The 22,828-nt window shown below is 52.1% G+C and overlaps 1 pseudogene; it reads right to left on the bottom strand.

Annotated features, from left to right (window-relative positions):
* Nucleotides 1-1,510: 1,510 nt before the first annotated feature.
* Nucleotides 1,511-22,680, bottom strand: LOC136933725 (replication protein A 70 kDa DNA-binding subunit-like; annotated as a pseudogene).
* Between the last annotated feature and the right edge of the window lie 148 nt (nucleotides 22,681-22,828).

Genomic DNA, 22,828 nt, shown 5'->3' with positions numbered 1-22,828 from the left:
CGATGTTTATAAAAATGTGCAGGTAGGCCAGATATGGTATCTCCCAACACACAGAGACCTTCTCTCTCTCTCTCTCTCTCTCTCTCTCTCTCTCTCTCTCTCTCTCTCTCTCTCTCTCTCTCTCTCTCTCACGACTTTGGGTAACAACAAAAACACTTCCTGTGCTTCCTTAACTGTGTGACTCAAGGTTTTTCTATCATAGGCTTATACTGGGATTCACACATGGAGATGTGGCTGACCCGAGAGTTCATACACAAACACACACACACAGCGTCATTAAGATAAGAGTCAAAGAGAGACAGGCCTTTGCTCTTGTAAGGACTCTTTGGAAAGTTGCCGCTGAACCCGTGCCTACTGTCACTTCTGCACACACACACACAACAAACGGGCATACACACACAGATACAAATGGGCACACACACACAAATGGATACGAATGTAGGTACAAACACGTCCATATCCCTCAAGTGCACATGCACCTACACACAAACACACACACACGCGCAGAGAAACCCATCTCCCACTGACTACAGGAACGACATAGACAAAGAAAGACAATCGGAATCAAAATGACACCAAACCTGACAGATACACAGCGCAAGATCCAACCCTCTACAGGAACATCTCTCTCTGACAGGGATCGACAACGTTAATTACCTGAATGTCTGGCTCTCTAATCTGCTGTTCTGTGCTCCATTATACAGCCTCACTCTGCCCTCTATTATAAAGCCTTGAGGTTGTGCGTGTGTGTGTGGGAGAGGGGGGCTGACTGGATTGTCCATCACCTCTGGATATCTGACAAGGCTTCCAGTCTGAAATGACTTTCAAATCACGCTAATGCCTTTGCGATTACCACACACCTCCGCCCTGATACACTCCCGCGCCCAGCAAATGGAAAGACTCGACTCTGGAAGTTTTGATTCAAAAGCTTTTTTGAACTTTGACAGAATAATCCGCTTCAAAGACAAGAAAAAAAGAGAGTTGTGACCCCCGAATTTCGGCGGGTAATTACATGGAGTCATGGGGCTTTGACATCCAACATCAGTCGTTGTACTGATGTACAAAGCCGAAAAACACTGGTTTTGGGAAATGTAAGCTTGTGCTATTCTACCATATTTGTAGTCTTTCTCCATAGTGTTTTACAGTAGAAGGAAAACAGCAAAGAACTGTGTGTGTGTGTGAGAGAAATCTCCCTGTCACACTCGCAAAGTTCCGCTTACAGACACTGCAGGGAATAAGAGGGTAAAGGACTTTATAGTGTGGAAGGATACGAAAGGGTAAAGGGGCTAGTGGGGTTTATCGTGTGGAAGGATACGGAGAGAGTTAAGGGGTTTAAAGTGAGGTTTCTGGACATTGAATACATCTTATGTATGTGTGCAATGCGCAAACACACACATGCTACACACACACATGCCACACACAAACACACACACACACACACACATGCCACACACACGTGCACACACACACACACACCACACACACGGGATAGGAGACAAAAACAGGAAGATCAAACGCAACATCTGTTTATTCACCAGATTCCAGAATGTTCTGACATAATTAGAAACCTCCCAGTGGAGAACAGTAACAGGCTGGAATCAAGCGTGGTGTCAATAAACACAACTCTATACATTATTTAACACTTAAATTAAACCAAGGTGCTCTTATGCAGGCTTGCACATCACTCATAACCATACAGATTGTTTCCCCCTTAAGTGTGACCACAACATTTTCTTGTCCTTATTAAAGTCTGAAAAAACTAATTATGAACACGTTATAAAAGCAAATAAATAAAAGCTTTTCTTTTCTCTAAAACATAGCTTAAATAAAACAGGCTGCTATAAATCTGGGGAGAACGGCATTGCACAACTGTGACAGAGGATGCATCTTTGCACGATCAGTTCAGGCAAACAAAGAGATATTACTAAACACGTTGGACAGACACGGTCCATTTGAAGCACATCCGATTTAAGACGTAACGATCCGAGTATTTGTTAGCAAAAAGAGAAACTGAGTTCAAATGCACCAAATAAAATTAAGAACTGCGAGGATTAAAGTGTCGAATGTGACGTTTCGCATCTCTGAGCGTCTCTTTTGCATCTCTTTTGCGTCTCTTTTGAATCTGGTTATAGGGCTTTTTCGCTGGGAGTCTTGGCTACAGCTACACTGAGACCACAACAAGTACAAGCCATTGAAACAGCTTGGCGAATGGCTGGCAGCATAGTGCATGGCTAAAACAAATAGCGCATGGCTAACACAAATAGCGCATGGCTATCACAAATAGTGCATGGCTAAAAACGATAACAGCAATGTCACTCCAGACAGAGTTGCTCCCTTCTTCCAGGTCAAGAAAGTGTTCTTTTAAAAATTTCTCCAGCAGTCTATTGTTGGTGTCTTAGATAATTCGATCCAGGACTAATTTGAAGCAAATTGAACAGTTCGGCGGCCATTTTGAGTAAAATAGCAGTTATTTTGTGTTCAGGCAGCCATTTTCCTGATGTTGCTTATCAGTCTGCGGCTGTACTCTTGGTGGTCCACGGGCTTGATGTCCATCACTGTAGCCTTGACCCGCGCCTCGTCCTGGGAGGGCAAAACAAGGTTAACACTCTCCACAAGTGTGTGTGTGTGTGTGTGTTTGAGAAAGTGTGTGTGTGGAGAATCTCCAGACTGCGGTATTGTACTTTTACAATGAACAGCTTCTCTGTACTTGAGATCAAGATTCAATCTTGAAAGCCAAAGGTTTCCGGTCTTTCAATATTCCAAAAGTAGCAAGTTAGTTAGTTGCAAAACAACGTCAAATCCATTCTCAAGCATTTGAAAAGCATTTAGATACCGTCTAAGCCGGTATCTAAACCCGGATTAGAACCGGGCGTATCCAAGGCCTGCCGCACCACACGCGGAGACACGAACCGTTTTCCTCGAGACTGACCCTTTGAAAACGGAGTTCACGCCAAGCGCTCCGATCAAAACAGAGACGATTACCTCAGGACAAATACAAATACGCAATTAACGGCGTGGCCGGGCGCGGGCAAACGAGCAGCGGGAGCCGCCGAATGCTCCTCGCACTTCCTGCTAGCTGCGGCGCCTTCCAAACACGACTATTAATATCGTCTCGGAGCACGTAGCAGAGGATGGAGAGGGGGAAATTAAATCCAAACGTAATAGGGGAGGGGGCCGAGGCCACTTGACCGGACGATGACAACTAATTTAATAACAATGTTCTTCAAAAGGTACGGCCCGCTGAGACAGAGAGAGACTTTTTTTTAATTTGACTTCTCCCTGTTGATATCGCTATTATAGCTGCACAAAGCAATTATTCCTCTGTCGGACTCTCACACACACGCTCACTTATGGCTATTTAATTAAGTGGAGGAATGACCATTAACATGTGCAAACATGGCTAGTGTGCAGGGACACACACACACACACACACGAGTGTCTCAAACTGAGACATGGCTCTGAATGTGAAGTGTGTAATTGTGTGAGGCGAATTCTTAACGAGTACTAGGAGAGCGGTCTGACACGCGCACGCGCACACACACACACACGCACACGCACACACACAGTTTAGTGTGCTCCACTTCAGCAACACAAAACAGTCGCACGAACGCACAATAAAGTCAACCACCTCAACAGTGACCTGGTCACCTGATTGCAACTGAAGCCGACAAATTCTTATCCTTGTAAATCCATGTTTTTCAAATCGTTTTTGTGTTCCATTGAACTCAATTCAGGGTTAAAGTTAGCTCATACCTAGCAATCATAGTTAAATATGATACGACCATCTATAAAAGGCCATGAAGAAGAAGTGTTGGTTGGACATGTTTGAAGAGAAGCCAGGCCTCAGAGCCTATGTGTAGGACCCTGTATTAGGAGCTAATTAGGCATTCATTAGTTCTAGTTGGGCTAATTAGGACGACTCCAAATGTTCATTAGCCCCTTAATGAAGAGAAATGGCCTGCTTGTCTTTGTTGTGTTTCTCTGTTATTCCCAGAGGTCTCTCTGACCGTGGCATGACAGGATAATCCAGTCAGATTGGGGCTCGGACGGCGTGAGATTATGTCCTCCCACTCACTCGTGTGCGCTTCGCTTACGGTTCTTTGCAGAACTCAATTCTATATTTAAGAATGCTTGTCGTGTTTCTGTCACTGTGTGTTTGTTCCATTGTGTCCTTATCTACTGTATTGCAGTCTATTGTTTGATTTCGTCCTCTAGTGTATTCCACTGTGTTGTTCTCTATCCTCGATTCCCTTCACTCACGTTGTAGGTCTCCATCTTGATTCGGTTGCGGAAGACGTGTGTGGTGAAGTTGGCTTTCTGGAAGACTTCATCGAAGGCAGCCTCGTTCTGGCAAACGGGAGCGTGGGAGACAAGGTTACATAACTAGCGTAACTCACACACACACACACACACACACACACCCCACTCACACACACACACCACTCACACACACACACACACCCCACTCACACACACACCCCACTCACACACACACCCACACACACCCAGTCTGATTCAAACTGCAATTCTACCCCTCCATCCCACTCAGACAGGGCTGGATTAAAGGTTGATTGTACCGTGTGTGTGTGTGTGTGTGTGAGGGTGTGAGTGTGTCACCGTGTCTCTGAGCCGCCCAGCGTCTCTGCACTGTGTCCCAGCAGAGCTTCAGCCGTCTCATGGAAGCAGGTCACCCACTGGTTCTCCCCAAAGTCTGCTATGTTAGCCTGGGGAGGGAGGGGAGGGAGGGAGGGAGGGGGGGAGCAGGGGAGGGAGGGAGGGGGGGAGGGAGCAGGGGAGGGAGGGAGGGGGGGAGGGAGCAGGGGAGGGAGGGAGGGAGCAGGGGAGGGAGGGGGGGAGCAGGGGAGGGAGGGAGGGGGGGAGGGAGCAGGGGAGGGAGGGAGGGGGGGGGAGGGAGCAGGGGAGGGAGGGAGGGAGCAGGGGAGGGAGGGGGGGGAGCAGGGGAGGGAGGGAGGGGGGGAGGGAGCAGGGGAGGGAGGGGGGGGAGCAGGGGAGGGAGGGAGGGGGGGAGGGAGCAGGGGAGGGAGGGAGGAGCAGGGGAGAGGGGGGGGGGAGGGAGGGAGGGGGGGGAGGGAGCAGGGGGAGGGAGGGAGCAGGGAGGGAGGGAGGGGGGGAGGGAGCAGGGGAGGGAGGGGGGGGAGGGAGGGAGAGAGGGGGGGAGGGAGCAGGGGAGGGAGGGGGGGAGGGAGGGAGAGAGGGGGGGAGGGAGGGAGCAGGGGAGGGAGGGGGGGGGGGAGGGAGGGGAGACGGATGAATCAGCAGAGCATGGGTGGCCTTGGACTGAGAAATAGTTTGTGTGTGTGTGCATGAGGGGGTGTGCATGAGTGGGTGAGCGTGTGAGTGTGTGTAAGCATGTGACTGTGAGCATGTGCGTGTCATCTCTGAGAATAGTCAGCTGAAAGAATATATATTTACTAGTATATATATATATATATGTGTGTGTGTGAGTGTGTGTGTTCACTCACAGACAGTATGAGGCGGGTACTGGAAGTGGTCGTAGGTGCGGTCGCAGCGCTCACAGCGGTAGCTGCCCGTCGTGCTGGTCCACCAGCTTCTTGTGCAGTCTGCGAGGGGCAGGCCCTTGTACACGCAGCTGTCCTTACGGCAGAACAGCACCGTGGCAACGCAGCTGAAGTAGTCCGCCTGGGGGGGGGGGGGTGGGGGGGGGAGAGTGGAGGGGGGGAGAGCAAGAGTGGGAAAAAGACAATGAGGGAGAGGGAGGGAGAGAGGTCGAGAATGAGTGTGAAAGAGAGTCAGGGAGAGAGAGAGAGTGACGTAACCGGAAAGGGACAGGGAGATGAAGGAGAGGGGGGGGGGGGGTGTACAGTTAGAGGACACATGCAGAAAGGAGATCACTGTCATCACTCACCACAACGAAGCCATGAAGCCAGCCCGTTCTGGGCACGTCGTAAAGACGATTAAATTAACACTGCGAGATAGTCAGCAACGGAAAAAACTACTTAACACTGTTCATACACAGACCCCCCCCCCCCCCCCCCCTTAGCACCACACACACACACACCTCCACTTTAATACAATGGTGCGAACGTCTCCAGTCGCAAATTTAAATCTGAGCACCTACGCCCCACGCTGAGAAACACAATGTGATTAAAAGGTAGCGGAGCTGGCAGTAATGTATGGGTGTATTAGCACCCCTGGCATCGCAACAGCCACAATCAACGGCTTGGAAACGGGGGGGAGAAAGAACTGTTCTATCATCACAGACGGAGAAGTGCATCCATTTCCATAAATATAAATAATGTCCAAAGAAGATCAACTCGGTGGATGTCAGGGAAGGAAACAGCAACACACACACACACACACACACACACAGCAACAAAGAGTTTCTTATGTACACACCGTAGACAGTAGGCAAAACTACAAGTGCATCGAGTTCAGCTTCCTCTCTCTGTCTCTCTCTCTCTCTCTGTCTTTGTCTGTTCTGCCTCCAATCTAGCTCCTTTTGTCTCTCCCTCCTTCCGCCGCTCTCCCTCTCTCCCCCCCCCCCACCTTCTCTCCCCCCTTCCTCGTAGCCTATGCCCTCCTCGGTGACGGTGATGTCCTGTGCCACCGTGACCTCGGGTCAGGGTGAGAGGGTCCTTGCACACACCCGGCCCCCAGCTAGTGTTGACTCACCCTGGGCCCGACAGGCCCCCCCCTCCCCTCTCCCTTTCCTCCACCTCACCTCCCCTGCAAACAATGAGGGAGGCTAATCAGGGAGATTCCCCCGCGGGGACGGCATTCCGCCCACCCACCAACTTTAACCCCTCGCACCTTCCCCCCCTCTCTCCTCCTCCCCCCACGCCGACCGCCGGAATGTCGAAAATGTCGGCGTGGCGGGAACGGCGAGGGAGGTGAGAATGTGATGGGGACGGAGGGCGACGGTGGGGGCGGCGCTGGGCGCTCCCCTGTCGTCTATTTCAGTGTTTGTCTCTCTCCCCCCTCCCTATCTCTCCCCCTCTCTGGCTGTCTATCCATCTGTCTCCATTTTGTGACTGTCGTTCCTCTCTCCCTCTCCCTCTCCCCCCTCCCCCCTCTCCCCCTCCCTCCTCTCTCTTTCCTCCCTCTCTCTCTCTTTCTCTCCTCTCTCTCTTTCCTCTCTCCTCCAGTGTACCGAAGCGCCAAAAAGTTGTAACCTGGAGATGGTAGAGGTAAGCATGATGGAACTCCATGACTAATCCAGCACACACACACACAACAACAACAACAACAGCACAAACACACACACACACACTCCTCCCTCCTGGCGTCAGCCGTTGTTTTGTATTCCTCGCGCCCCGTGTCCCTCTAACCCACGAACACGCAACGTGGACAGGACACGCAGGGAAGCAGAAGTGGCACACCTTTAGTTGACAGGCGCGCACTTCCGTAAATACACACACCCGCACACCACGCAAGCCCCACTCTTCTTAAGTCAGTGGCTCAGCACAGTTCGTACCCATCCCACACACACACACACACACACACACACAGCACACACACACACACACACACACACACACACACACACACACACACACACACACACACACACACACACACACACACACACACACACACACACACACACACACACACACACACACACACACACACACACACACACACACACACACACACTCAGTAAGCCTGAGGCCTGAGTCTTTTGACAGAACCGGCATACTGAATTGGATTCCTTTCAAATAAAGCTCAATGATTGGAATTCCCTCATTACTGCATGACTGAGTGTGATGGAGAAGCTCTCACCTTACCTCTCATTGTCTCTCCTCACCTCTCTCCTCCTCAGTCCTCTCCTAACCTCACCTCTCCTCACCTCTCCTCACCTCTCCTCACCTCTCCTCACCTCTCATTCTCTCTCCTCTCCTCACCTCTCATTCTCTCTCCTCACCTCCTCTCTCATTCTCTCTCCTCACCTCACCTTTCGTCTCTATATTTAAACATCATGAGGTTGAACGCCTCCCTCCCTCCCTTCCTTTCCTTCTAAAAGACGGCTTGAATTAGACCGAGATGCACTTGATTTATTTGTCTGAAAGTTACGCGCGATTCACAGAGTTTATGACTTGATCCAGTTTGCAAGGAAATGTCTTCATCAAAACCGTACCACCGCCAAAGCAGGTCCTTCTGAGGAGTGGGAGGTACGGAATATTCTGTCTAAAACCCTAGAAAGACCTGTATCACCTCCACTGGACGGTCGGTACCTACAGCATACATATTTGTATGCACGATATAGGCTCATATAGGTAATGGAATGAATAAATCATGGAATAGCAACCACAGTAAACTATAGTGGGGTTTTCTCTAACGAAGGTTGGTTCTAAATGTCCCAGACAGTATTTCCTGCTTACGACTGTTGTATTCGCTTGATTATGTTTAAGAGGCTTGTGAACAAGGCCCTAGAGAGTAGATAACTACTTCACTTATGAGCGCTTAAAAAGAGTTGTGAAGTCATCTAGCGCTTGCCTACACTTGTGAAAAAAACGTTTTCCAGGGGGGGACCCTCAGACTCCCCCAGCAGATCCCCCCCCCCCCCCCCCCCCCCCCAATGTTGACTCCATGGCTACGGCCTTCTTAGAACGTGCATTGTGTGTACATGTGTGTGTGTGATCCAGGTGTAAACTATGCATGTGCATGTTATGTAATGCATGTGAATATCAGTGTGTGAATGTGAGTGTGCGTGTGAGTGTATGGGTGTGTGAGTGTGCATGTGTGTGCATGTGTGTGCATGTGTATGTGCGCTACCTTCTCTCCCTGGCCCAGATGTTCCTGCTTGACTTCATACAAGGTTTTCCAGGACGGTGTTGGCTCCGCCCCCTCCAAGCCTCTGCGCTGACAGTGATTGGCTGTTGATTGCATGGCCTTCATGGTCATACCTAAGAACACAAAGATAAAGTATTATTATTTCCCGTGGAACTGTCCGGAACTTGTGTAAAGGACCTTGTGTGGGGGGGGGGGGGAAGAGAGAGAGAGAGAGAGAGAGCGAGAGAGAGAGAGAGAGAGAGAGAGAGAGAGAGAGAGAGAGAGAGAGAGAGAGAGAGAGAGAGAGAGAGAGAGGAAAAAGGTAAGAGAAGAGAGAGCGAAAGAACAAGATTGAGGTGGTGGCGGTTTGCGTGAACAGGGTGAGCGAGGGGGAAACATCAAGAGAGTGAGCGAGAGAGCTCGAGGTAAATGAGAAAGACAAACAGAGCGTGTTCCGGGACGCGCCTAACGATCCCTGAACGCTCAGGTAATTACCGCATTCTAGATACACCATCAATAACACTCAACCGTGTAGCGCGTCGCTGTGTTTAATTTGATTACTGCTCGGAAAACAACCGATGATTTTCCCTTTCGTGTGCATTAGGCACTGCGCGGTGGGCTGGGTGAATGTCAGCTCCTCTGTCGACCTATAGACTCCTCCATCTCTCCATCCGTCCATTTACCTACGCATCCTTTCCATCAATTTTCCTATCCATTCATCCATCCATGTCTCCATCCAGCCATCCATCAGGCCCGTCTCTCTCCAGCCATCAATACCATCCTTCCAGGGCATCTCTCCTCTCCTCTCTCGCGTCTGCCTCTGTGTTCCAGGGCAGCGAGAAAAATGCAAGTCAGTCCGGCCCAAACAATCCCACAATGCACCGCATCGCCACGGGAACAAGAGTCGGACGCTCTCGTGTGAAACGCAGACCAGAAAGAAGAGGACGGACGCAACGGCCCCCAGCTCCACCCTCGCCCCTCCACCCTCGCCCCCTCCACCCTCGCCCACCATCCTCGCCCCTCCACCCTCGCCCCCTCCACCCTCGCCCCTCCACCCTCGCCCCTCCACCCTCGCCCCTCCACCCTCGCTCCTCCACCCTCGCTCCTCCACCTTCACTCCTCCATCCTCACTCCTCCACCCTCGCCCACCATCCTCACCCCTCCACCTCTCCCCTCCACCCTCTCCCCTCCACCCTCTCCCCTCCACCCTCGCCCATCCACCCTCGCCCACCATCCTTGCCCCTCGCCCCTCCACCCTCACTCCTCCCCAACACCACCTCCACGCACACATCCCCCCTTTTTTCTCCCTCTTCCCTTTCTCTCCATTTCCGCAGGAACATTCGCGTTCTCTCCTCAAATCCCTGCTTTGGTCTTCCCAAAGCAGCAGATGTGAGTGGGTGCAGAGGGGATCGGGGGAGGAAGAAAGGGAGCCATGAAAGGAGGGGTCTGCGTCGCCCGCCCCGGCGGGTCAGCTGGTCCCTTTGGAAGCGGGGGAAGACGCCCGGTGTTGACCGGGCGCTAATGAGACGGAGATTAAAGGCCGACGGGCTTCCTCACACGTGTGGTCGCACGCACGCACACGCGTGTGCGAGACAAGATAATCTGACCGTCGTCCCCTCTCATCGGTCTCCTCTGTGTGTTTATAGAAAATGGATACTGGTTATGTGTACATATGCACGTGTGTGTACGTATGCGTGCATGTGCATGTGTACATGTGTCTCTGTGTGTGTGTGTGTGTCTGGTTGTGTGTGTGTCTGTGTGTGTCTCTGTGTGTCTGTGTGTGTGTGTCTGTGTGTGTGTGTGCGTGCTGACCAGCTCCTCAGACTGAAGGCCTCGGGCAGGTCGGGGTTGACCATGACGGTGGAGCTGAACAGAGCGGAGAGGGAGCGACCTCCGAAGTCAGACAGACGGGCGCCTTTGATGGCAACAACAGGCTGCCCTGTACCGTCGAACTTTTCTGCCTAGAGAGGGGGGGAGGGGGGGGGGGGAGGGAGAGAGAGAGACAGAGGGAGGGGTAGAGAGAGAGAGACAGAGGTAGAGAGACAGATGGAGGGAGGGCGAGAGAGAGGGGGAGAGACAGAGGGAGGGGGGAGAGAGAGACGAGAGGGGAGGGAGGGGGAGAGAGGGAGAGACAGAGGGAGGGCGGGTAGAGAGAGAGACAGATGGAGGGAGGGGTAGAGAGGGAGAGAGAGAGAGGGGGAGAGAGAGAGACAGAGAGGGATAGAGGGAGGGACAGAGGGAGGGATGGGGAGTGACTCAATAGGAAGGAGAGAGAGAGAGATGACGTGGGACGGTGGAGAGTGATGAAGGGATTGAAAGGGAGAAAGAAAGGAGGAAAAATGGGAGAAAAAGAGAGTTGGTTAGACGGAAAGATTGAAAGCATGTGTGAACAGAAGAAAAGCATGTAGGAAGGGAGAAATACTAAATACTTTTCAGATTAAAAATCCAATAAAACTTGGGACTTTTACTTTGAAATCCTGAAGGTCATTCAGTCTGGAGAGAGAATCTGATTTTACAGCCCAAGAAATCCAATCAAATATACCCCCGCAAAATACACACACTCACAGATTTAATGGCTTCAGTCTCTGCATATCTTTGTGTTATACTGCAAATCCGTCCCAAAAGACACAAAAATGTGTGTGTGTGTATGTATTCAGCGGTTGAGGGAAGGGAGTGTGAGTGTAAAGAAGAACAAGGTTTAAAGTGTGTGTGTGTGAGTGAAAGAGAGAGACACTTGTGTGTGTGTACCTCTTCTCCCCACAAGGTAACAGTCACTTCTTTGCCACTGGAGTCCAGCAGGTGGAGGGCTCTCTTGGAGACCTCTCGGCTGTTCTTAGTGGTGATCTTGGACACCTCCTCCGCATGCCTACACAGCCCTATCACATCTGGAGAGGAGAGGAGAGGACAGGAGAGGAGAGGGGAGGAGGGGAGGGGAGAGGACAGGAGAGGAGAGTAGGGGGGAGGAGGGGAGGGGAGGGGAGGGGAGGGGAGGGGAGGGGAGGGGAGGGGAGGGGAGGGGAGGGGAGGGGAGGGGAGGGGAGGGGAGGGGAGGGGAGGGGAGGGGAGGGGAGGGGAGGGGAGGAGGGGGGAAAGGAGAGGAGAGGAGAGGAGAGGAGAGGAGGAGGAGGAGAGGGGAGGAGGGTACAGGAGAGGAGAGTAGAGGAGAGGAGAGGGGAGGAGGGTACAGGAGAGGAGAGTAGAGGGGAGGGGAGAGGAGGGTACAGGAGAGGAGGGGAGGGGAGGAGGGGAAAGGAGAGGAGAGGAGGGGAGAGGAGTGGAGAGGGGAGGAGGGTACAGGAGAGGAGAGGACAGAAAGAGAGGGGAGGAGAAGGGAGAGGAACAGACCAGAGAGAAGATAAAATGTTGTGACATTATAAAACCACCACAATCAAAAGTGACAGTACTAACTACGGCTCTCCCCAATATCAGCCCTAATCTGAAGCCACTACCCAGGGCAGGGCCACTACCCAGGGCAGGGAACGGGCGTTAGCGTCGGTTTCAGTGACAGCCCGTCTCCCTGGGCGTCCGGGGCCTGGTGAGTTCCCCCCTCCAGTCAACACGAGAGCGCGCAATAACAACAAGCCGGCGGCGCCGTAGCGGCGGTGCACGCAATCTGGAACTTCACCGTCCCTCTCGCTCGCCCTCCCTCGACTAGTTGTCTCTACTTTTCCAAGTGTCTGCTAATCTCCTCCTCTCCCGCCTCAGTCTCAGCGTGTCTCCTCCCCCCCCCCTCCCTCCTCCCCCTCCCTGTTCTAATACAGCCCTCGGTAATTCCATTATGATTGAGACGATGTCATCCACCTCTGAACTCCATTATCGTCATGGGAACAGAGTGACAGTTCTCATTACCATGTTATAATCCCCTATTTAACAAAGAGAGAGAGAGAGACAGAGAGAGAGAAGAAACAGTGAAAGAGAGAGAGAGAGAGAGAGAGAGAGAGAGAGAGAGAGTGACAGAAGAGAAAGAGGGCCTATGAAAGAGTGGAAATGAAGGAGTAACAGACTGGCAGAGAGATTAAAAAAGAGGGGAGAAGAAACGAGACAGACAGAGAGAGAGAGAGAGAGATAGGGAGGGAGAGAGATAGGGAGGGAGAGAGGGAGAGAGAGAGGGAGAGAGGGGGCAGAAAAAGGGCAGAGAGAGACAGAGACCGACACCTGTCAACACAGAGTGGAGCACCGTCACACGTCTGTCATGGACACCTCTGTGTGTGAAGGTGTTGTGTGTGTGTGTGTGTGTGTGCGTGTGTGTACTTGTCAACGTGTGTGTGTGTGTGTGACTAGTACAGTGGAAGTGAAGGGCTCAGTCTGGGCAGGTGAGTGTCCTCCAAATCTCGAGCCGTTGTCATGGTATTGTTCGCCGGAGTTCTGGACTCACACTAAAGTTATAATTAAGAGCTAGCACCACCCCCCACCCCACCACCCCTCCAACCACCAGCACCCATCCCCTCCCTCCACCCCCACACAAGGTGGCCTCAAGTCCCGCCAGAGCGCCATCTCCTCCAACGCCACCGAAGGACGAAGCCGCTCCCAATTCTGACCCAATCTTCACCGAGACCGGCGCCAATTTGCCTGCTGCAGAGATAAGACCGGGGTGTGGGGGCTGGGGGGGGATGAGCTCCAGTCGTCTCTCCACATCGTCTGTCCAAAATGACGGAGCGACTCTCTCTTTCTCCCCCTCCTCCCTCCCGCCCTCTCAAGTTAGTAATGACACCGCCGACTAATTCCGCCTCCCTCCCCTCCCCTCCATCCCTCCCTCCTCCCCTCCCTCCCCTTTCCCCCCCCCCCCCCCCTCCCTCCCCCACTTCTCTTCTCCTGGATTTGAAGCACACATTTCCACACAAGGGTTAATCATTTATGGAAAATTACAATAATCGTGGGAGGCCTGAAGACCGGCGGATCACAACGCGTCAGCTAATGGCCTCCAATTAAAGTAAAGAGAATCAAGAATATGATGTTCCTATACTCATTTCTCCCCCCACCCCCATATTCTTTCCCTTCTGTTCTCCACAATCCTCCATCCCCTCTCTCCTTTCAGTTCCTTCTCTCAATCCTCCCTCTCTCCCTCTCCCCTCTCTCGCTCCCTCCCTACCTCTGCCAACACGCCCTCCCTCCCTCCATCCACCCTCCCCCACCCCCTAACCCCCTCACCGAGGATGGCGTCCTTGTCTCGGTTCTCCAGCTCCGCGATGGGCACAAAGTGGCACTGCACGATGGGAACCTCCCGGCTGTCGTCGCAGGGCAGGATGGAGGAGTCGGCGTGGAGGGACATCTCGTAGTCGTTCTTCAAGGGGTTGAACTGTTTGTTGGCCACCTTCAGCGTCGCCCGGGAGATGTAGTACACCTGCAGGGAGGAGGACAAGGAGGGAGGGGAGAGGAGAGGAGGAAAAGCAGGATGGAGGAGTGGAGGAGGATGGAGGGAGACCCAATGTCTTAAACCTTAATTGTCCATGCACCCCCAAGACCATTTAGTTGATTGATAAAAGCATAGACTACCATAATCTATTCTCACATTGAAGTGAGCAACAACAACAAAAAAACTACAAACATATAATTTAATATATTTTATTACATGAATTGGCATAAAACCAAGATGATACAACGTAAAGGAGTGGAAAAGTAAACAACACGTCCTAAATGTTAGCTTAATTAAGGTTATGGTTCCGTTGAAGTTGTATTATGATTATATTGGAGTTATGATGGGGTCAGGTTTGATGAGGCACAGGGCTGGAAGTTTCTAGCGAGGTTTCGGTCTGGCTAGGGGGAGAACCTGGGGTCCCTGGCAGCTGGAGGTGTCATATCAGCATCATCAAGTCGCTAATGCGGCAGAAAATAGAGGTGAGGGAGAGCGAGACGGCTAAACAGGCCAATTTAAACTCAATCTGCACAGCACACTTCTTCATTTAGCACTCCCTCATCCCTTCCTTCCTTCTCTCTCTCTCTCTCTCTCTCTCTCCCTCTTTCCCTTCCCTCTTTCACCCTATCCTTTTCCCTCCCTCTCTCCCTCCCTCCCTCTCTCTCTCGCCTCCCCCCTCTCATTTTCTCTCCCCATATCTCTCTCCATATCTCTCTCTCTCTCACCACCCTCCCCCCCTCTCATTACCCCTTTCCATATCTCTCTCTCCACATCTCCCTCTCTCCCGCCATCCCACATTGTGAGGTGTGGGGGAGGCAGGTGAATGCGCTGGCCTCCTCTTCACCAGAGAGGCCAGACAGCCTCACGCCCAGGTCTGGCCTCCTCTCACCCAGAGAGGCCAGACAGCCTCACGCCCAGGTCTGGCCTCCTCTTCACCCAGAGAGGCCAGACAGCCTCACGCCCAGGTCTGGCCTCCTCTTCACCAGAGAGGCCAGACAGCCTCACGCCCAGGTCTGGCCTCCTCTCCACCAGAGAGGCCAGACAGCCTCACGCCCAGGTCTGGCCTCCTCTCCACCAGAGAGGCCAGACAGCCTCACGCCCAGGTCTGGCCTGGTTCCACACCAGAACCCAAGAGAGAGTCCCTCCTGCGTTCATCCTCCCGGGGCGCACACACACACACACTCACCTTCCCTGCCTCTACCAGTGAGAAGAACTTGTCCACCTCCTTGTTGAAGGCTGTGATCCGGATCTCCCCCTGCCAATCATGCGCACACACACATACACACACAGTCCGTTAAGCACAGAGGAGCAAACTCACTAACCAGTCCAGAGGGGCCGTCTCCCCACACAACATTTAGTGTTTAAGTGAAATCAATAGAGAACGAATCAATGTAAGAAAGGCTCAGGACAACAGATGTGCCATGATCAGGAAGAACAATTGTGTTTCAGTAGAGTAGAAACTGTTAGGTACACACACACACACACACACACACACACACAGTCTTGTTTAACTATCCTCTTGAGGATCAGCAATACACTCCCTGAAATTGTGGGGCCCAAAAATATGTCTGGTCCACACAACGTCTGGACTTCGGGTCCCCACAAGGGTAATCAAACGCCCACACACACACACACACACACACAAACTCTCTCTCTCACACAGACAGTGTACACTCACGCTCTCGTCGACAATCTCGAAGGAGAAGAGCTTTCCCTCTCCTCGGGAGTTGTTCCAGGTGCGGATGGAACTCTTGTTGGTGACGCGGGCTCTGATGGTCCACCTGGGGCCAGGGGGGGTTGGGGAGAGATGGCGTGGGAGGGGTTGGGGGAGAGGAGGTGGAGGAGGGGTTGGGGGAGAGGAGGTGGAGGAGGGGTTGGGGGAGAGGAGGTGGAGGAGGGGTTGGGGGAGAGGAGGTGGAGGAGGGGTTGGGGGAGAGGAGGTGGAGGAGGGGTTGGGGGAGAGGAGGTGGAGGAGGGGTTGGGGGAGAGGAGGTGGAGGAGGGGTTGGGGGAGAGGAGGTGGAGGAGGGGTTGGGGGAGAGGAGGTGGAGGAGGGGTTGGGGGAGAGGAGGTGGAGGAGGGGTTGGGGGAGAGGAGGTGGAGGAGGGGTTGGGGGAGAGGAGGTGGAGGAGGGGTTGGGGGAGAGGAGGTGGAGGAGGGGTTGGGGGAGAGGAGGTGGAGGAGGGGTTGGGGGAGAGGAGGTGGAGGAACAGCGCCAGTTAGAGACCTACCTACCCCGATCCCTAGCACATTCACACTGGAAATCCCATCCGCTAGGGCTGTGGGTCCTCGGCAAGTTCTAGATGTTTCCCTGCTCTGACAACACCTTCTTCTGATGAGGAGGGGATATCTCAATGAACTCGACCCTCTACGCGCTTCAGGGTTGGATCAAAACAAGGCCGGTGGTTACGGCTGATGATGATGATGATGATGATGATGATGAATGCGCTGTTAGGTAACGACCAGCGGGGGGAGACGACGAGCCCGACTTCTGCTTCTCCTCCTCGGCGCTAAACTCGCCAGCGTCGCGCACATCCCCCCCCCCCCTCGCCCCCGCGCCGACAAACAAAAAGAAAACACTCCCAAGAAAACAGGATGCGTCACGGCGTCGGTCCTTTGAACTCCCTCTCCCTCACGCAGCAAAAAAAATAAATAAATGCTGCTTCGTTTTTTCACGGAACTTCACAGGTACGTGCGCCAAACACCTGCCTGGCGCCGTAGCAACGCGCGGCATTTTTTCCATTTTTTTTTTTTTTACCCTTATCGAACGACAAGACGGTTCAATTGAAGCGCGAGTGTTGTTTTACTGCGCTGGGAAATGAGAGCGAGGAGGGTGTGCGCCCATGAGTGTGTGTGGGTGATATTCATACCATAACTCTGCCAGCAATTAAATCCCTATCATGCGAGCTACTGGCCTTGTGTAAACCCTCTCTCCCTGCTCAGCGTGGATAAGGCGTCGGCTGCAGAGTTTTACAGTGGCTAAAAGCCAATTACACCGGGCTCTGGACGCAATTACACGGGCAGAATGCGTGTCCCTTCCGCACTGTGCAGATCCACACGCACGCGCAGTGAATCCGCACATTATGCAAAACGGTGTGCTAGCAAAGTGAAAAGGGGCTGGAGATGACGCGCTCACGCTCACGCACGCCTGCACACTCAAACAGAATCAAACGAAGGCTTCGGGGGTGGGGATCGGAGAGACAGACAGGCAGGCAGGCACAGACACACACAGACAGACAGACAGGCAGGCAGGCACAGACACACACAGACAGACAGACAGGCAGGCACAGACACACACAGACAGACAGACAGGCAGGCAGGCACAGACACACACAGACAGGCAGGCAGGCACAGACACACACACACAGACAGACAGGCAGGCAGGCACAGACACACACAGACAGACAGACAGACAGGCAGGCAGGCAGGCAGGCAGGCAGGCAGGCACACACACACAGACAGACAGACAGACAGACAGGCAGGCAGGCACGCACACACACACACACACACACACACAGACAGACAGGCAGGCAGGCAGGCACACACACACACACACACAGACAGGCAGGCAGGCAGGCACACACACACACACACAGACAGACAGGCAGGCAGGCAGGCACGCACACACACACACACAGACAGACAGACAGGCAGGCACACACACACACACACACACACAGACAGACAGACAGACAGACAGGCAGGCAGGCAGGCAGGCAGGCAGGCAGGCACACACACACACACAGACAGACAGACAGACAGACAGGCAGGCAGGCACACACACACACACACAGACAGACAGGCAGGCAGGCAGGCAGGCAGGCACACACACACACACAGACAGGCAGACAGACAGGCTACTGGGATTCCGTGTCATCAGCAGTTCCGAGCAGCTTGAGTTATAGGTGCCACCAGTCCACCCAGAAGCAGCGTTTTTATTGGACGGCTCTCCATTCCCCTGCCTCGTATCGCTAAAACCCCCCCTAAACTAAAACGACGCTTCAAATTGACCGGACCGTAAAGACAATATTGAGTTTGGCTCCGTCTCCGCTCGCACCCAAAGCTGAAGCACCGGGGGCCATGACGAGGAGGAGAGGAGGGAGGGAGGGAAGGAGGGAAGGAGAGGGGCGACGAGCGGAAGCGCTGGAGGGGATGGAGAGGGTGGTGAGAGCGAGGGTGGAGCCGGGCGGAACCAGACAGTTTCCTAAACCCCCCCCCCCCACCCCCCGGTGCTTCTGAGCACCAACGACGACAGAAATACATGGGGGGGGGGGGGGGGTCCTCCCTGTCTATTAAAAGTACTTCTTTTGCCCCTCTTTCTCTCGGTTGTCTCCTGTTTTTACACACACAAATGGACACCGACGTCAACACACAGGCACTGACTTGGTCTGGTACGGGTTGAGGCTGGCGATGGGGACCATTTTGGCCGGTTTGGTTGGGGACGGCCCTGGAGACAAGGGACCCACCGACGCCGTCTTCTTCCCCCTGCCGTAGCCTCTGCCGTAGCCCCCTCTCGAAGAGGAGGCTGCGGGGGAAAACAGAGTGGGAAACACACAGCAGGTTAACAACTGGACTACAACTCCCATGAACCCCTGGGAGGATTCGGTCGGGAAGTTCCCGACGCTGGGAGGATACGGCGGATTACAAAAAAACGAGAACGAGATGCCCCAAACGGTTACACTTCTCAGGGCCCATAGTGGGAGAGAAAAGGTTTCAACTGGACTACAACTCCCATGAACCCCTGGGAGGATTCGGTCAGGAAGAGAAAAGTTTTTGCAGCTGTTCATGCTTGACAACTGCCCCTGCGGCTCCCTCAGTTGGGCTAGCGTGTAAATAATGTATTTCCACACCCTGCCCCAGTTTAGCGTGGAGGATCATCCGTGCCAAACGGCAGGGGGGGGGGAATTGGCAGGGATGTAAAAAGAAGGCGCCCAATTCCATGGAGTGCGTGTCCCCCCTGGTTAAGGCTCTTGTTGCTGATCACAACAAACCCCTCACCTCTTTCATACTGTCTGCTGGGTGTGTCGGTGTGTGTGTGTGTCATGAATGTTTTCCTGAGGGAAATCACTGATAGAGCAGCTATTTTCAGACAGGGGATAATTAACAGAAATATTCATACACACGTTACCATGATGGAGGAAGGGAGGGAGAGGGAGGGAGGGGGAGGAAGAGAGAGAGGGAGAGACAGAGAGAGGGAGAGAGAGAGGAAGAGGGAGAGACAGAGAGAGGAGGAGAGAGGGAGAGAGACAGAGACAGAGAGAGAGAAAATGAGCAAGGAGCGGACAGAGGAAAGGAGAGGGAACAGGAGAGAGACAGAGAGAGTCAGACGTACACGAGGAGATGGACTGAATCCACCGCGCCCGGTTCATAAGCCTCCGCACGTGTGTTTGGTGTCGAGGCGCAACCACGCAGCCATTCTCTGGCACAGCAGGATCCAGGACACAGGGATCTCCTGTACTGTTCTAGGTGCCGGGAGGGGGGGGGGGATGCCTGGCAGACTGCTGCTTCATCGCCCTGCCTGTGCCCACCCCCATTCAGGAGCCACTCCAGTCTCCACCTCCCCTGACAAAGGCCTTCCACTACACAACGGAGCCTTTTTCCCGAAACCTTGAATTCGAGGCCCACGCGCGCATTCCGAGTCACGAAACGCACACGGAGAGAACCCGCTTCTCCGGGGGTCGCCCGGCGGATTGCGAACAGCGCATTTCTACGGCTGAAACCTTGACCCTCGGAGAGAGCCAGCCCACACACACGTTTTTTATAGAATTCGCAAAACACACGCACACATACAAACACACACGCCGGTCCAGTGAGAATACACCCCTCTCGTTAGCTAGCCCCTGTGTGGGACTACACTACGTAGCGGCTCGAACACGCTAGCAGTTTGCAGTCAGCTGTATCTACAGTGAGATACGTTTACAAATAGCCTCTTGGACACTTGATATACTGTGCTAATGCGCTTCCCATCTCCGGCCAAGCTTGGGCTATTAAATCAAGGATAACCTTCAAGAGACGGACACATTCATCCTCCAATAAAAGGTTTCCCATGCAGATGATAGCCCTAATCTGGGCCATTGTGTGAATGAAATGAATTGCAATATGCTTCTTATAATGGTCACATCTGTGGTATCTGTGGCAATCTATTCTAATCTAGCTGGACATTTTAAATAGTATTAAAAAGGTGCATGGCACTGTAATGATAAAGATATTCATTACTAGGATATAGACGCAACTAAGCTGAGCTGAACTTGTTATCATCAAGAGTCATCATGTTCATTATAGGGAAGGTTCGTGAATATCATAGACATTAAACCTGTCTTGCATACGTTTATTAAAAAAGGGTTGTTTTAATGTAGTTTAATTCTATTAAAGGCCCATTTGCTCTCCTTGTGTGAAATGGGCACGTGTGCTTTTAGGAATATCAATGTGATTTGAAAATTCTGATTGAATTCCTGAAATGTAATTTGCCAGCGACAACCGCACGGTGAGCAGGCACTACAGTGTAGTTTCTGTGTGGAAATAGCGCCCCCTGTTGGTCAGCCTTGAGCATGGTATTTTTAACACTGACCTGACATCACTTTTCACCACAGCAAAGAAAGGGATAAGCTAGACCCATGTCAGAATGTCAAAATGCTAAAACACAATAATTTACATTTTGCGACGTGTCAAGTTTCGTTTGGGACGGTTCATTTTGCACTTCGGGACAGTCCCGGGACAGGGAGGAAAAAAAGTGAGTGGCGAGCCCTTTCTCCAAGTTACAGTAAGTGAATACCCCAGCACTGTAGCACTGAATACTCACCAGTAGGGGGGCTCTGTGGAGGTGCTGGAGGAGGAGGGGCAAGGGCCCGAGCAGGAGGAGGTAGGATCTGGGCAGCCTTCTGGGGAGAGCTGGTCTGGCCTGTGCGGGGGGGGGGGGGGGGGGGGTGAATCACATTTAGTCATTTAGCAGACGCTCTTATCCAGAGCGACTTACAGTAAGTACCGTCTTACCGCCCAGGTAAGGAGTGGGCGATCCTATCTTCCCCCCAATGTCCTTCGCTGATTTCACCACGTCCATTTCTAGGATTATCACCACTTGTCTAGAGCGCAATCACACACACACACACACACAGTTTAGATAGACACAGCACTGTTTGAATGGATGGACACATGGATGAACATACAGACAAATAGACAGACACACAGACAGATAGACACACAGTATAGTATGGATGGATAGATGTATTGATGACCAGACAGACAGTCAAGACAGACAGACAGACAGGATATACAGACAGTCAGACAGTCAAAACAGACAGGATATACAGACAGGATAGACAGACAGTCAGACAGATAGGATAGACTGTCAGACAGACAGACAGACAGACAGACCAAGAGTCAGACAGACCCCTACCTCCCATCTTTGATTGTATTCGTGGCCGTCTTCTTCACATTGCACACACAGTGGATCTCCAGATGGCCCTCGTCAACCAAACGGTTCAACTGGGAGGCCAGCATGAAGGCTACAGACACACACACACACACACACACAGGAAGGAGACCAACACGTTAGGCTCAAACACCGTTCGTCAACATCCTGCTGACGGCCGGGGTGAGGGCGGAGACTCACAGGAGAAGGAGTGCCGGCCGTCACTCATCATGAGACGATAGCGGGTAGTGGGCCCATCAATCCGACGCAGGTTCTGAGAAGCAGCACAGGGAGGAACATGGATGTGGAGGGTGTAACTGAGTCACAACAAAGCCCTTTTGACACTGGGGGTATTCCAGAAAGCAGGTTATGTAACATAACCCAGGTAAGTTAACCCACCAGCTGATTCACAATGTTGCAGCTGAACTGCTGGCAATGTTGCTACAACGCTGGGGAGTTAACTTACCCGGGTATGTCTCATAACCTGCCTTCTGGAATACCCCCACTATCTAGGAAACATTATTCGAGCCATTCTTGGTGCTTCTATGGTTAAATGGCCGGTGTTTTATTCTAGCTGGTTATATTTGTTTATTATGTTACCATAGTTCACTAAGGAAAAGTTACGAGGTTAAGATACTATGAATGCCCAGTTATAAAACACGGGATTACAACTCGACAGCAATGAAGAGTACAGATAAAACACTTACCACGACCTGGAGTAACGCATTGGCAATACAGGCGTCTTTGTTTATATCCTTAAAGAAAACAAACATACATTTGTATACACTACAGCAATGTTGACATGCTAACCACACAAAACCAACGACATCATATTTATAATTTGTATTTTGTGTTGGTAGATTCTGTAGGTGGATATTATTTTACCAAGAATATTAGTGTAGCACAAATTCTCCCTTCTAGTAATTGCTTGCTAAAGTAGTTGCTACATTTGTAGACAACGTCGGCACCGCAGCTAAACTGGCTAGCTGTCTTAGAGCAGTTAGTTTATTTATGAAACCACAACAACCTAACAAATAACCTACAAATAGTTAATCAGTGCGCTCAGATAGCATTTTTTTTCATATTAGATAACTTGCAATTACTTACCTCTATCGTTCCTTCACTAAGCCTGACGTCCATGCTTATCTTTTAGCAGATATGTTTGGACTTGTTATGGTTTCTTCTCAAAACACGCGAGATTCAATGACGTTTTTGCTTCGTGGTCTCATTTCCTGTAGAAACCACGGGTGTATTTTGAGCCTCAACAGATACATTTACATTGTGATTTCGGTGTCTCTTGAGCCAAGATGTCTA

Source organism: Osmerus mordax, chromosome 25, assembly GCF_038355195.1.
Source record: "Osmerus mordax isolate fOsmMor3 chromosome 25, fOsmMor3.pri, whole genome shotgun sequence".
Classification (NCBI taxonomy): Eukaryota; Metazoa; Chordata; class Actinopteri; order Osmeriformes; family Osmeridae; genus Osmerus; species Osmerus mordax.
The sequence above is the reverse complement of the archived record's forward strand: the minus strand, read 5'-3'. Positions and strand labels throughout refer to the sequence as shown.